This window comes from Haliaeetus albicilla, unplaced genomic scaffold (genome assembly GCF_947461875.1).
Source record: "Haliaeetus albicilla unplaced genomic scaffold, bHalAlb1.1 scaffold_34, whole genome shotgun sequence".
Classification (NCBI taxonomy): Eukaryota; Metazoa; Chordata; class Aves; order Accipitriformes; family Accipitridae; genus Haliaeetus; species Haliaeetus albicilla.
In genome coordinates, this window is record NW_027212433.1 from 2,999,827 (window position 1) to 3,014,761 (window position 14,935).

Below are 14,935 nucleotides of genomic sequence, written 5' to 3' on the forward strand. Positions count from 1 at the left end.
GCAACAGCTTTCCGGGCTGCCACCTTCCGTGTGGGACAAGGAGCCGGACGTTTGCCTTTTCGGGAACAGGCTCTGCCGAGGATGCGCACCGTGAGATGTTCCTTCTCTGGGCAAGCACAGATCCCCAAACCTGTTGTGCCTGTGAATAGGCTGCAGGGGGAAGGTGAAGACCAGCAACAGCTTTCCGGGCTGCCACCTTCCGTGTGGGACAAGGAGCCGGACGTTTGCCTTTTCGGGAACAGGCTCTGCCGAGGATGCGCACCGTGAGTGATTGCGTCTTTGGGAAAGCAGAGATTCCCAGTGCGGTGGTGCCTGTTAATAGGCTGCAGGGGGAAGGTGAAGACCAGCAAGAGCTTTCCGGGCTGCCACCTTCCGTGTGGGACAAGGAGCCGGACGTTTGCCTTTTCGGGAACAGGCTCTGCCGAGGATGCGCACCGTGAGATGTTCCTTCTCTGGGCAAGCACAGATCCCCAAACCTGTTGTGCCTGTGAATAGGCTGCAGGGGGAAGGTGAAGACCAGCAACAGCTTTCAGGGCTGCCACCTTCCGTGTGGGACAAGGAGCCGGACGTTTGCCTTTTCGGGAACAGGCTCTGCCGAGGATGCGCACCGTGAGATGTTCCTTCTCTGGGCAAGCACAGATCCCCAAACCTGTTGTGCCTGTGACTAGGCTGCAGGGGGAAGGTGAAGACCAGCAACAGCTTTCCGGGCTGCCACCTTCCGTGTGGGACAAGGAGCCGGACGTTTGCCTTTTCGGGAACAGGCTCTGCCGAGGATGCGCACCGTGAGATGTTCCTTCTCTGGGCAAGCACAGATCCCCAAACCTGTTGTGCCTGTGAATAGGCCGCAGGGGGAAGGTGAAGACCAGCAACAGCTTTCCGGGCTGCCACCTTCCGTGTGGGACAAGGAGCCGGACGTTTGCCTTTTCGGGAACAGGCTCTGCCGAGGATGCGCACCGTGAGATGTTCCTTCTCTGGGCAAGCACAGATCCCAAAACCTGTTGTGCCTGTGAATAGGCTGCAGGGGGAAGGTGAAGACCAGCAACAGCTTTCAGGGCTGCCACCTTCCGTGTGGGACAAGGAGCCGGACGTTTGCCTTTTTGGGAACAGGCTCTGCCGAGGATGCGCACCGTGAGATGTTCCTTCTCTGGGAAAGCACAGATCCCAAAACCTGTTGTGCCTGTGAATAGGCTGCAGGGGGAAGGTGAAGACCAGCAACAGCTTTCCGGGCTGCCACCTTCCGTGTGGGACAAGGAGCCGGACGTTTGCCTTTTCGGGAACAGGCTCTGCCGAAGATGCGCACCGTGAGATGTTCCTTCTCTGGGCAAGCACAGATCCCCAAACCTGTTGTGCCTGTGAATAGGCTGCAGGGGGAAGGTGAAGACCAGCAACAGCTTTCCGGGCTGCCACCTTCCGTGTGGGACAAGGAGCCGGACGTTTGCCTTTTCGGGAACAGGCTCTGCCGAGGATGTGCACCGTGAGATGTTCCTTCTCTGGGCAAGCAGAGATCCCCAAACCTGTTGTGCCTGTGAATAGGCTGCAGGGGGAAGGTGAAGACCAGCAACAGCTTTCCGGGCTGCCACCTTCCGTGTGGGACAAGGAGCCGGACGTTTGCCTTTTCGGGAACAGGCTCTGCCGAGGATGCGCACCGTGAGATGTTCCTTCTCTGGGCAAGCACAGATCCCAAAACCTGTTGTGCCTGTGAATAGGCTGCAGGGGGAAGGTGAAGACCAGCAACAGCTTTCAGGGCTGCCACCTTCCGTGTGGGACAAGGAGCCGGACGTTTGCCTTTTCGGGAACAGGCTCTGCCGAGGATGCGCACCGTGAGAGATTGCGTCTTTGGGAAAGCACAGATCCCCAAACCTGTTGTGCCTGTGAATAGGCTGCAGGGGGAAGGTGAAGACCAGCAACAGCTTTCCGGGCTGCCACCTTCCGTGTGGGACAAGGAGCCGGACGTTTGCCTTTTCGGGAACAGGCTCTGCCGAGGATGCGCACCGTGAGATGTTCCTTCTCTGCGCAAGCAGAGATCCCAAAACCTGTTGTGCCTGTGAATAGGCTGCAGGGGGAAGGTGAAGACCAGCAACAGCTTTCCGGGCTGCCACCTTCCGTGTGGGACAAGGAGCCGGACATTTGCCTTTTCGGGAACAGGCTCTGCCGAGGATGCGCACCGTGAGATGTTCCTTCTCTGGGCAAGCACAGATCCCCAAACCTGTTGTGCCTGTGAATAGGCTGCAGGGGGAACGTGAACACCAGCAACAGCTTTCCGGGCTGCCACCTTCCGTGTGGGACAAGGAGCCGGACGTTTGCCTTTTCGGGAACAGGCTCTGCTGAGGATGCGCACCGTGAGATGTTCCTTCTCTGGACAAGCACAGATCCCAAAACCTGTTGTGCCTGTGAATAGGCTGCAGGGGGAAGGTGAAGACCAGCAACAGCTTTCAGGGCTGCCACCTTCCGTGTGGGACAAGGAGCCGGACGTTTGCCTTTTCGGGAACAGGCTCTGCCGAAGATGCGCACCGTGAGATGTTCCTTCTCTGGGCAAGCACAGATCCCCAAACCTGTTGTGCCTGTGAATAGGCTGCAGGGGGCAGGTGAAGACCAGCAACAGCTTTCCGGGCTGCCACCTTCCGTGTGGGACAAGGAGCCGGACGTTTGCCTTTTCGGGAACAGGCTCTGCCGAGGATGCGCACCGTGAGAGATTGCGTCTTTGGGAAAGCAGAGATTCCCAGTGCGGTGGTGCCTGTGAATAGGCTGCAGGGGGAAGGTGAAGACCAGCAACAGCTTTCCGGGCTGCCACCTTCCGTGTGGGACAAGGAGCCGGACGTTTGCCTTTTCGGGAACAGGCTCTGCCGAGGATGCGCACCGTGAGATGTTCCTTCTCTGGGCAAGCACAGATCCCAAAACCTGTTGTGCCTGTGAATAGGCTGCAGGGGGAAGGTGAAGACCAGCAACAGCTTTCAGGGCTGCCACCTTCCGTGTGGGACAAGGAGCCGGACGTTTGCCTTTTTGGGAACAGGCTCTGCCGAGGATGCGCACCGTGAGAGATTGCGTCTTTGGGAAAGCACAGATCCCAAAACCTGTTGTGCCTGTGAATAGGCTGCAGCGGGAAGGTGAAGACCAGCAACAGCTTTCCGGGCTGCCACCTTCCGTGTGGGACAAGGAGCCGGACATTTGCCTTTTCGGGAACAGGCTCTGCCGAGGATGCGCACCGTGAGATGTTCCTTCTCTGGGCAAGCACAGATCCCCAAACCTGTTGTGCCTGTGAATAGGCTGCAGGGGGAAGGTGAAGACCAGCAACAGCTTTCCGGGCTGCCACCTTCCGTGTGGGACAAGGAGCCGGACGTTTGCCTTTTCGGGAACAGGCTCTGCTGAGGATGCGCACCGTGAGATGTTCCTTCTCTGGGCAAGCACAGATCCCCAAACCTGTTGTGCCTGTGAATAGGCTGCAGGGGGAAGGTGAAGACCAGCAACAGCTTTCCGGGCTGCCACCTTCCGTGTGGGACAAGGAGCCGGACGTTTGCCTTTTCGGGAACAGGCTCTGCCGAAGATGCGCACCGTGAGATGTTCCTTCTCTGGGCAAGCACAGATCCCCAAACCTGTTGTGCCTGTGAATAGGCTGCAGGGGGAAGGTGAAGACCAGCAACAGCTTTCCAGGCTGCCACCTTCCGTGTGGGACAAGGAGCCGGACGTTTGCCTTTTCGGGAACAGGCTCTGCCGAGGATGCGCACCGTGAGAGATTGCGTCTTTGGGAAAGCAGAGATCCCCAAACCTGTTGTGCCTGTGAATAGGCTGCAGGGGGAAGGTGAAGACCAGCAACAGCTTTCCGGGCTGCCACCTTCCGTGTGGGACAAGGAGCCGGACGTTTGCCTTTTCGGGAACAGGCTCTGCCGAGGATGCGCACCGTGAGATGTTCCTTCTCTGGGCAAGCACAGATCCCAAAACCTGTTGTGCCTGTGAATAGGCTGCAGGGGGAAGGTGAAGACCAGCAACAGCTTTCCGGGCTGCCACCTTCCGTGTGGGACAAGGAGCCGGACGTTTGCCTTTTCGGGAACAGGCTCTGCCGAGGATGCGCACCGTGAGAGATTGCGTCTTTGTGAAAGCACAGATCCCCAAACCTGTTGTGCCTGTGAATAGGCTGCAGGGGGAAGGTGAAGACCAGCAACAGCTTTCCGGGCTGCCACCTTCCGTGTGGGACAAGGAGCCGGACGTTTGCCTTTTCGGGAACAGGCTCTGCCGAGGATGCGCACCGTGAGATGTTCCTTCTCTGCGCAAGCACAGATCCCAAAACCTGTTGTGCCTGTGAATAGGCTGCAGGGGGAACGTGAAGACCAGCAACAGCTTTCCGGGCTGCCACCTTCCGTGTGGGACAAGGAGCCGGACGTTTGCCTTTTCGGGAACAGGCTCTGCCGAGGATGCGCACCGTGAGAGATTACGTCTTTGGGAAAGCACAGATCCCCAAACCTGTTGTGCCTGTGAATAGGCTGCAGGGGGAAGGTGAAGACCAGCAACAGCTTTCCGGGCTGCCACCTTCCGTGTGGGACAAGGAGCCGGACGTTTGCCTTTTCGGGAACAGGCTCTGCCGAGGATGCGCACCGTGAGATGTTCCTTCTCTGGGCAAGCACAGATCCCCAAACCTGTTGTGCCTGTGAATAGGCTGCAGGGGGAAGGTGAAGACCAGCAACAGCTTTCCGGGCTGCCACCTTCCGTGTGGGACAAGGAGCCGGACGTTTGCCTTTTCGGGAACAGGCTCTGCTGAGGATGCGCACCGTGAGATGTTCCTTCTCTGGGCAAGCACAGATCCCCAAACCTGTTGTGCCTGTGAATAGGCTGCAGGGGGAAGGTGAAGACCAGCAACAGCTTTCCGGGCTGCCACCTTCCGTGTGGGACAAGGAGCCGGACGTTTGCCTTTTCGGGAACAGGCTCTGCCGAGGATGCGCACCGTGAGATGTTCCTTCTCTGGGCAAGCAGAGATCCCAAAACCTGTTGTGCCTGAGAATAGGCTGCAGGGGGAAGGTGAAGACCAGCAACAGCTTTCCGGGCTGCCACCTTCCGTGTGGGACAAGGAGCCGGACGTTTGCCTTTTCGGGAACAGGCTCTGCCGAGGATGCGCACCGTGAGAGATTGCGTCTTTGGGAAAGCACAGATCCCCAAACCTGTTGTGCCTGTGAATAGGCTGCAGGGGGAAGGTGAAGACCAGCAACAGCTTTCCGGGCTGCCACCTTCCGTGTGGGACAAGGAGCCGGACGTTTGCCTTTTCGGGAACAGGCTCTGCCGAGGATGCGCACCGTGAGATGTTCCTTCTCTGCGCAAGCAGAGATCCCAAAACCTGTTGTGCCTGTGAATAGGCTGCAGGGGGAAGGTGAAGACCAGCAACAGCTTTCCGGGCTGCCACCTTCCGTGTGGGACAAGGAGCCGGACATTTGCCTTTTCGGGAACAGGCTCTGCCGAGGATGCGCACCGTGAGATGTTCCTTCTCTGGGCAAGCACAGATCCCCAAACCTGTTGTGCCTGTGAATAGGCTGCAGGGGGAACGTGAACACCAGCAACAGCTTTCCGGGCTGCCACCTTCCGTGTGGGACAAGGAGCCGGACGTTTGCCTTTTCGGGAACAGGCTCTGCTGAGGATGCGCACCGTGAGATGTTCCTTCTCTGGGCAAGCACAGATCCCCAAACCTGTTGTGCCTGTGAATAGGCTGCAGGGGGAAGGTGAAGACCAGCAACAGCTTTCCGGGCTGCCACCTTCCGTGTGGGACAAGGAGCCGGACGTTTGCCTTTTCGGGAACAGGCTCTGCCGAAGATGCGCACCGTGAGATGTTCCTTCTCTGGGCAAGCACAGATCCCCAAACCTGTTGTGCCTGTGAATAGGCTGCAGGGGGAAGGTGAAGACCAGCAACAGCTTTCCGGGCTGCCACCTTCCGTGTGGGACAAGGAGCCGGACGTTTGCCTTTTCGGGAACAGGCTCTGCCGAGGATGCGCACCGTGAGAGATTGCGTCTTTGGGAAAGCAGAGATCCCCAAACCTGTTGTGCCTGTGAATAGGCTGCAGGGGGAAGGTGAAGACCAGCAACAGCTTTCCGGGCTGCCACCTTCCGTGTGGGACAAGGAGCCGGACGTTTGCCTTTTCGGGAACAGGCTCTGCCGAGGATGCGCACCGTGAGATGTTCCTTCTCTGGGCAAGCACAGATCCCCAAACCTGTTGTGCCTGTGAATAGGCTGCAGGGGGAAGGTGAAGACCAGCAACAGCTTTCAGGGCTGCCACCTTCCGTGTGGGACAAGGAGCCGGACGTTTGCCTTTTCGGGAACAGGCTCTGCCGAGGATGCGCACCGTGAGAGATTGCGTCTTTGGGAAAGCACAGATCCCCAAACCTGTTGTGCCTGTGAATAGGCTGCAGGGGGAAGGTGAAGACCAGCAACAGCTTTCCGGGCTGCCACCTTCCGTGTGGGACAAGGAGCCGGACGTTTGCCTTTTCGGGAACAGGCTCTGCCGAGGATGCGCACCGTGAGATGTTCCTTCTCTGCGCAAGCAGAGATCCCAAAACCTGTTGTGCCTGTGAATAGGCTGCAGGGGGAAGGTGAAGACCAGCAACAGCTTTCCGGGCTGCCACCTTCCGTGTGGGACAAGGAGCCGGACGTTTGCCTTTTCGGGAACAGGCTCTGCCGAGGATGCGCACCGTGAGAGATTACGTCTTTGGGAAAGCACAGATCCCCAAACCTGTTGTGCCTGTGAATAGGCTGCAGGGGGAAGGTGAAGACCAGCAACAGCTTTCCGGGCTGCCACCTTCCGTGTGGGACAAGGAGCCGGACGTTTGCCTTTTCGGGAACAGGCTCTGCCGAGGATGCGCACCGTGAGATGTTCCTTCTCTGGGCAAGCACAGATCCCCAAACCTGTTGTGCCTGTGAATAGGCTGCAGGGGGAAGGTGAAGACCAGCAACAGCTTTCCGGGCTGCCACCTTCCGTGTGGGACAAGGAGCCGGACGTTTGCCTTTTCGGGAACAGGCTCTGCTGAGGATGCGCACCGTGAGATGTTCCTTCTCTGGGCAAGCACAGATCCCCAAACCTGTTGTGCCTGTGAATAGGCTGCAGGGGGAAGGTGAAGACCAGCAACAGCTTTCCGGGCTGCCACCTTCCGTGTGGGACAAGGAGCCGGACGTTTGCCTTTTCGGGAACAGGCTCTGCCGAGGATGCGCACCGTGAGATGTTCCTTCTCTGGGCAAGCACAGATCCCCAAACCTGTTGTGCCTGTGACTAGGCGGCAGGGGGAAGGTGAAGACCAGCAACAGCTTTCCGGGCTGCCACCTTCCGTGTGGGACAAGGAGCCGGACGTTTGCCTTTTCGGGAACAGGCTCTGCCGAGGATGCGCACCGTGAGATGTTCCTTCTCTGGGCAAGCACAGATCCCCAAACCTGTTGTGCCTGTGAATAGGCTGCAGGGGGAAGGTGAAGACCAGCAACAGCTTTCCGGGCTGCCACCTTCCGTGTGGGACAAGGAGCCGGACGTTTGCCTTTTCGGGAACAGGCTCTGCCGAGGATGCGCACCGTGAGATGTTCCTTCTCTGGGCAAGCAGAGATCCCAAAACCTGTTGTGCCTGAGAATAGGCTGCAGGGGGAAGGTGAAGACCAGCAACAGCTTTCCGGGCTGCCACCTTCCGTGTGGGACAAGGAGCCGGACGTTTGCCTTTTCGGGAACAGGCTCTGCCGAGGATGCGCACCGTGAGATGTTCCTTCTCTGGGCAAGCACAGATCCCCAAACCTGTTGTGCCTGTGAATAGGCTGCAGGGGGAAGGTGAAGACCAGCAACAGCTTTCCGGGCTGCCACCTTCCGTGTGGGACAAGGAGCCGGACGTTTGCCTTTTCGGGAACAGGCTCTGCCGAGGATGCGCACCGTGAGATGTTCCTTCTCTGGGCAAGCACAGATCCCCAAACCTGTTGTGCCTGTGAATAGGCTGCAGGGGGAAGGTGAAGACCAGCAACAGCTTTCCGGGCTGCCACCTTCCGTGTGGGACAAGGAGCCGGACGTTTGCCTTTTCGGGAACAGGCTCTGCCGAGGATGCGCACCGTGAGATGTTCCTTCTCTGGGCAAGCAGAGATCCCAAAACCTGTTGTGCCTGTGAATAGGCTGCAGGGGGAAGGTGAAGACCAGCAAGAGCTTTCCGGGCTGCCACCTTCCGTGTGGGACAAGGAGCCGGACGTTTGCCTTTTCGGGAACAGGCTCTGCCGAGGATGCGCACCGTGAGATGTTCCTTCTCTGGGCAAGCACAGATCCCCAAACCTGTTGAGCCTGTGAATAGGCTGCAGGGGGAAGGTGAAGACCAGCAACAGCTTTCCGGGCTGCCACCTTCCGTGTGGGACAAGGAGCCGGACGTTTGCCTTTTCGGGAACAGGCTCTGCCGAGGATGCGCACCGTGAGAGATTGCGTCTTTGGGAAAGCAGAGATCCCCAAACCTGTTGTGCCTGTGAATAGGCTGCAGGGGGAAGGTGAAGACCAGCAACAGCTTTCCGGGCTGCCACCTTCCGTGTGGGACAAGGAGCCGGACGTTTGCCTTTTCGGGAACAGGCTCTGCTGAGGATGCGCACCGTGAGATGTTCCTTCTCTGGGCAAGCACAGATCCCAAAACCTGTTGTGCCTGTGAATAGGCTGCAGGGGGAAGGTGAAGACCAGCAACAGCTTTCCGGGCTGCCACCTTCCGTGTGGGACAAGGAGCCGGACGTTTGCCTTTTCGGGAACAGGCTCTGCCGAGGATGCGCACCGTGAGATGTTCCTTCTCTGGGCAAGCACAGATCCCAAAACCTGTTGTGCCTGTGAATAGGCCGCAGCGGGAAGGTGAAGACCAGCAACAGCTTTCCGGGCTGCCACCTTCCGTGTGGGACAAGGAGCCGGACGTTTGCCTTTTCGGGAACAGGCTCTGCCGAGGATGCGCACCGTGAGATGTTCCTTCTCTGGGCAAGCACAGATCCCCAAACCTGTTGTGCCTGTGAATAGGCTGCAGGGGGAAGGTGAAGACCAGCAACAGCTTTCCGGGCTGCCACCTTCCGTGTGGGACAAGGAGCCGGACGTTTGCCTTTTCGGGAACAGGCTCTGCCGAGGATGCGCACCGTGAGATGTTCCTTCTCTGGGCAAGCAGAGATCCCAAAACCTGTTGTGCCTGAGAATAGGCTGCAGGGGGAAGGTGAAGACCAGCAACAGCTTTCCGGGCTGCCACCTTCCGTGTGGGACAAGGAGCCGGACGTTTGCCTTTTCGGGAACAGGCTCTGCCGAGGATGCGCACCGTGAGATGTTCCTTCTCTGGGCAAGCACAGATCCCCAAACCTGTTGTGCCTGTGAATAGGCTGCAGGGGGAAGGTGAAGACCAGCAACAGCTTTCCGGGCTGCCACCTTCCGTGTGGGACAAGGAGCCGGACGTTTGCCTTTTCGGGAACAGGCTCTGCCGAGGATGCGCACCGTGAGATGTTCCTTCTCTGGGCAAGCAGAGATCCCAAAACCTGTTGTGCCTGTGAATAGGCTGCAGGGGGAAGGTGAAGACCAGCAAGAGCTTTCCGGGCTGCCACCTTCCGTGTGGGACAAGGAGCCGGACGTTTGCCTTTTCGGGAACAGGCTCTGCCGAGGATGCGCACCGTGAGATGTTCCTTCTCTGGGCAAGCACAGATCCCCAAACCTGTTGAGCCTGTGAATAGGCTGCAGGGGGAACGTGAACACCAGCAACAGCTTTCAGGGCTGCCACCTTCCGTGTGGGACAAGGAGCCGGACGTTTGCCTTTTCGGGAACAGGCTCTGCCGAGGATGCGCACCGTGAGATGTTCCTTCTCTGGGCAAGCACAGATCCCCAAACCTGTTGTGCCTGTGAATAGGCTGCAGGGGGAAGGTGAAGACCAGCAACAGCTTTCAGGGCTGCCACCATCCGTGTGGGACAAGGAGCCGGACGTTTGCCTTTTCGGGAACAGGCTCTGCCGAGGATGCGCACCGTGAGATGTTCCTTCTCTGGGCAAGCACAGATCCCCAAACCTGTTGTGCCTGTGAATAGGCTGCAGGGGGAAGGTGAAGACCAGCAACAGCTTTCCGGGCTGCCACCTTCCGTGTGGGACAAGGAGCCGGACGTTTGTCTTTTCGGGAACAGGCTCTGCCGAGGATGCGCACCGTGAGATGTTCCTTCTCTGGGCAAGCACAGATCCCCAAACCTGTTGTGCCTGTGAATAGGCTGCAGGGGGAAGGTGAAGACCTGCAAGAGCTTTCCGGGCTGCCACCTTCCGTGTGGGACAAGGAGCCGGACGTTTGCCTTTTCGGGAACAGGCTCTGCCGAAGATGCGCACCGTGAGATGTTCCTTCTCTGGGCAAGCACAGATCCCCAAACCTGTTGTGCCTGTGAATAGGCTGCAGGGGGAAGGTGAAGACCAGCAACAGCTTTCCGGGCTGCCACCTTCCGTGTGGGACAAGGAGCCGGACGTTTGCCTTTTCGGGAACAGGCTCTGCCGAGGATGCGCACCGTGAGATGTTCCTTCTCTGGGCAAGCACAGATCCCCAAACCTGTTGTGCCTGTGAATAGGCTGCAGGGGGAAGGTGAAGACCAGCAACAGCTTTCCGGGCTGCCACCTTCCGTGTGGGACAAGGAGCCGGACGTTTGCCTTTTCGGGAACAGGCTCTGCCGAGGCTGCGCACCGTGAGATGTTCCTTCTCTGGGCAAGCACAGATCCCCAAACCTGTTGTGCCTGTGAATAGGCTGCAGGGGGAAGGTGAAGACCAGCAACAGCTTTCCGGGCTGCCACCTTCCGTGTGGGACAAGGAGCCGGACGTTTGCCTTTTCGGGAACAGGCTCTGCCGAGGATGCGCACCGTGAGATGTTCCTTCTCTGGGCAAGCACAGATCCCCAAACCTGTTGTGCCTGTGAATAGGCTGCAGGGGGAAGGTGAAGACCAGCAACAGCTTTCCGGGCTGCCACCTTCCGTGTGGGACAAGGAGCCGGACGTTTGCCTTTTCGGGAACAGGCTCTGCCGAGGATGCGCACCGTGAGAGATTGCGTCTTTGGGAAAGCAGAGATCCCCAAACCTGTTGTGCCTGTGAATAGGCTGCAGGGGGAAGGTGAAGACCAGCAACAGCTTTCCGGGCTGCCACCTTCCGTGTGGGACAAGGAGCCGGACGTTTGCCTTTTCGGGAACAGGCTCTGCCGAGGATGCGCACCGTGAGATGTTCCTTCTCTGGGCAAGCACAGATCCCCAAACCTGTTGTGCCTGTGAATAGGCCGCAGGGGGAAGGTGAAGACCAGCAACAGCTTTCCGGGCTGCCACCTTCCGTGTGGGACAAGGAGCCGGATGTTTGCCTTTTCGGGAACAGGCTCTGCCGAGGATGCGCACCGTGAGATGTTCCTTCTCTGGGCAAGCAGAGATCCCAAAACCTGTTGTGCCTGTGAATAGGCTGCAGGGGGAAGGTGAAGACCAGCAACAGCTTTCAGGGCTGCCACCTTCCGTGTGGGACAAGGAGCCGGACGTCTGCCTTTTCGGGAACAGGCTCTGCCGAGGATGCGCACCGTGAGATGTTCCTTCTCTGGGCAAGCACAGATCCCCAAACCTGTTGTGCCTGTGAATAGGCTGCAGGGGGAAGGTGAAGACCAGCAACAGCTTTCAGGGCTGCCACCTTCCGTGTGGGACAAGGAGCCGGACGTTTGCCTTTTCTGAACAGGCTCTGCCGAGGATGCGCACCGTGAGATGTTCCTTCTCTGGGCAAGCACAGATCCCCAAACCTGTTGTGCCTGTGAATAGGCTGCAGGGGGAAGGTGAAGACCAGCAACAGCTTTCAGGGCTGCCACCTTCCGTGTGGGACAAGGAGCCGGACGTTTGCCTTTTCGGGAACAGGCTCTGCCGAGGATGCGCACCGTGAGAGATTGCGTCTTTGGGAAAGCACAGATCCCAAAACCTGTTGTGCCTGTGAATAGGCTGCAGGGGGAAGGTGAAGACCAGCAACAGCTTTCCGGGCTGCCACCTTCCGTGTGGGACAAGGAGCCGGACGTTTGCCTTTTCGGGAACAGGCTCTGCCGAGGATGCGCACCGTGAGATGTTCCTTCTCTGCGCAAGCACAGATCCCCAAACCTGTTGTGCCTGTGAATAGGCTGCAGGGGGAAGGTGAAGACCAGCAACAGCTTTCCGGGCTGCCACCTTCCGTGTGGGACAAGGAGCCGGACGTTTGCCTTTTCGGGAACAGGCTCTGCCGAGGATGCGCACCGTGAGATGTTCCTTCTCTGGGCAAGCACAGATCCCCAAACCTGTTGTGCCTGTGAATAGGCTGCAGGGGGAAGGTGAAGACCAGCAACAGCTTTCCGGGCTGCCACCTTCCGTGTGGGACAAGGAGCCGGACGTTTGCCTTTTCGGGAACAGGCTCTGCCGAGGGTGCGCACCGTGAGAGATTGCGTCTTTGGGAAAGCAGAGATCCCCAAACCTGTTGTGCCTGTGAATAGGCTGCAGGGGGAAGGTGAAGACCAGCAACAGCTTTCCGGGCTGCCACCTTCCGTGTGGGACAAGGAGCCGGACGTTTGCCTTTTCGGGAACAGGCTCTGCCGAGGATGCGCACCGTGAGATGTTCCTTCTCTGGGCAAGCACAGATCCCCAAACCTGTTGTGCCTGTGACTAGGCTGCAGGGGGAAGGTGAAGACCAGCAACAGCTTTCCGGGCTGCCACCTTCCGTGTGGGACAAGGAGCCGGACGTTTGCCTTTTCGGGAACAGGCTCTGCCGAGGATGCGCACCGTGAGATGTTCCTTCTCTGGGCAAGCACAGATCCCCAAACCTGTTGTGCCTGTGAATAGGCTGCAGGGGGAAGGTGAAGACCAGCAACAGCTTTCCGGGCTGCCACCTTCCGTGTGGGACAAGGAGCCGGACGTTTGCCTTTTCGGGAACAGGCTCTGCCGAGGATGCGCACCGTGAGATGTTCCTTCTCTGGGCAAGCACAGATCCCCAAACCTGTTGTGCCTGTGAATAGGCTGCAGGGGGAAGGTGAAGACCAGCAACAGCTTTCAGGGCTGCCACCTTCCGTGTGGGACAAGGAGCCGGACGTTTGCCTTTTCGGGAACAGGCTCTGCCGAGGATGCGCACCGTGAGATGTTCCTTCTCTGGGCAAGCACAGATCCCCAAACCTGTTGTGCCTGTGAATAGGCTGCAGGGGGAAGGTGAAGACCAGCAAGAGCTTTCCGGGCTGCCACCTTCCGTGTGGGACAAGGAGCCGGACGTTTGCCTTTTCGGGAACAGGCTCTGCCAAGGATGCGCACCGTGAGATGTTCCTTCTCTGGGCAAGCACAGATCCCAAAACCTGTTGTGCCTGTGAATAGGCTGCAGGGGGAAGGTGAAGACCAGCAACAGCTTTCCGGGCTGCCACCTTCCGTGTGGGACAAGGAGCCGGACGTTTGCCTTTTCGGGAACAGGCTCTGCCGAGGATGCGCACCGTGAGATGTTCCTTCTCTGGGCAAGCACAGATCCCCAAACCTGTTGTGCCTGTGAATAGGCTGCAGGGGGAAGGTGAAGACCAGCAACAGCTTTCCGGGCTGCCACCTTCCGTGTGGGACAAGGAGCCGGACGTTTGCCTTTTCGGGAACAGGCTCTGCCGAGGATGCGCACCGTGAGATGTTCCTTCTCTGGGCAAGCACAGATCCCAAAACCTGTTGTGCCTGTGAATAGGCTGCAGGGGGAAGGTGAAGACCAGCAACAGCTTTCCGGGCTGCCACCTTCCGTGTGGGACAAGGAGCCGGACGTTTGCCTTTTCGGGAACAGGCTCTGCCGAGGATGCGCACCGTGAGATGTTCCTTCTCTGGGCAAGCACAGATCCCCAAACCTGTTGTGCCTGTGAATAGGCTGCAGGGGGAAGGTGAAGACCAGCAAGAGCTTTCCGGGCTGCCACCTTCCGTGTGGGACAAGGAGCCGGACGTTTGCCTTTTCGGGAACAGGCTCTGCCGAGGATGCGCACCGTGAGATGTTCCTTCTCTGGGCAAGCAGAGATCCCAAAACCTGTTGTGCCTGTGAATAGGCTGCAGGGGGAAGGTGAAGACCAGCAAGAGCTTTCCGGGCTGCCACCTTCCGTGTGGGACAAGGAGCCGGACGTTTGCCTTTTCGGGAACAGGCTCTGCCGAGGATGCGCACCGTGAGATGTTCCTTCTCTGGGCAAGCACAGATCCCCAAACCTGTTGAGCCTGTGAATAGGCTGCAGGGGGAAGGTGAAGACCAGCAACAGCTTTCCGGGCTGCCACCTTCCGTGTGGGACAAGGAGCCGGACGTTTGCCTTTTCGGGAACAGGCTCTGCCGAGGATGCGCACCGTGAGATGTTCCTTCTCTGGGCAAGCACAGATCCCCAAACCTGTTGTGCCTGTGAATAGGCTGCAGGGGGAAGGTGAAGACCAGCAACAGCTTTCCGGGCTGCCACCTTCCGTGTGGGACAAGGAGCCGGATGTTTGCCTTTTTGGGAACAGGCTCTGCCGAGGATGCGCACCGTGAGATGTTCCTTCTCTGGGCAAGCACAGATCCCAAAACCTGTTGTGCCTGTGAATAGGCTGCAGGGGGAAGGTGAAGACCAGCAACAGCTTTCAGGGCTGCCACCTTCCGTGTGGGACAAGGAGCCGGACGTTTGCCTTTTCGGGAACAGGCTCTGCCGAGGATGCGCACCGTGAGATGTTCCTTCTCTGGGCAAGCACAGATCCCCAAACCTGTTGTGCCTGTGAATAGGCTGCAGGGGGAAGGTGAAGACCAGCAACAGCTTTCAGGGCTGCCACCTTCCGTGTGGGACAAGGAGCCGGACGTTTGCCTTTTCGGGAACAGGCTCTGCCGAGGATGCGCACCGTGAGATGTTCCTTCTCTGGGCAAGCACAGATCCCCAAACCTGTTGTGCCTGTGAATAGGCTGCAGGGGGAAGGTGAAGACCAGCAACAGCTTTCCGGGCTGCCACCTTCCGTGTGGGACAAGGAGCCGGACGTTTGCCTT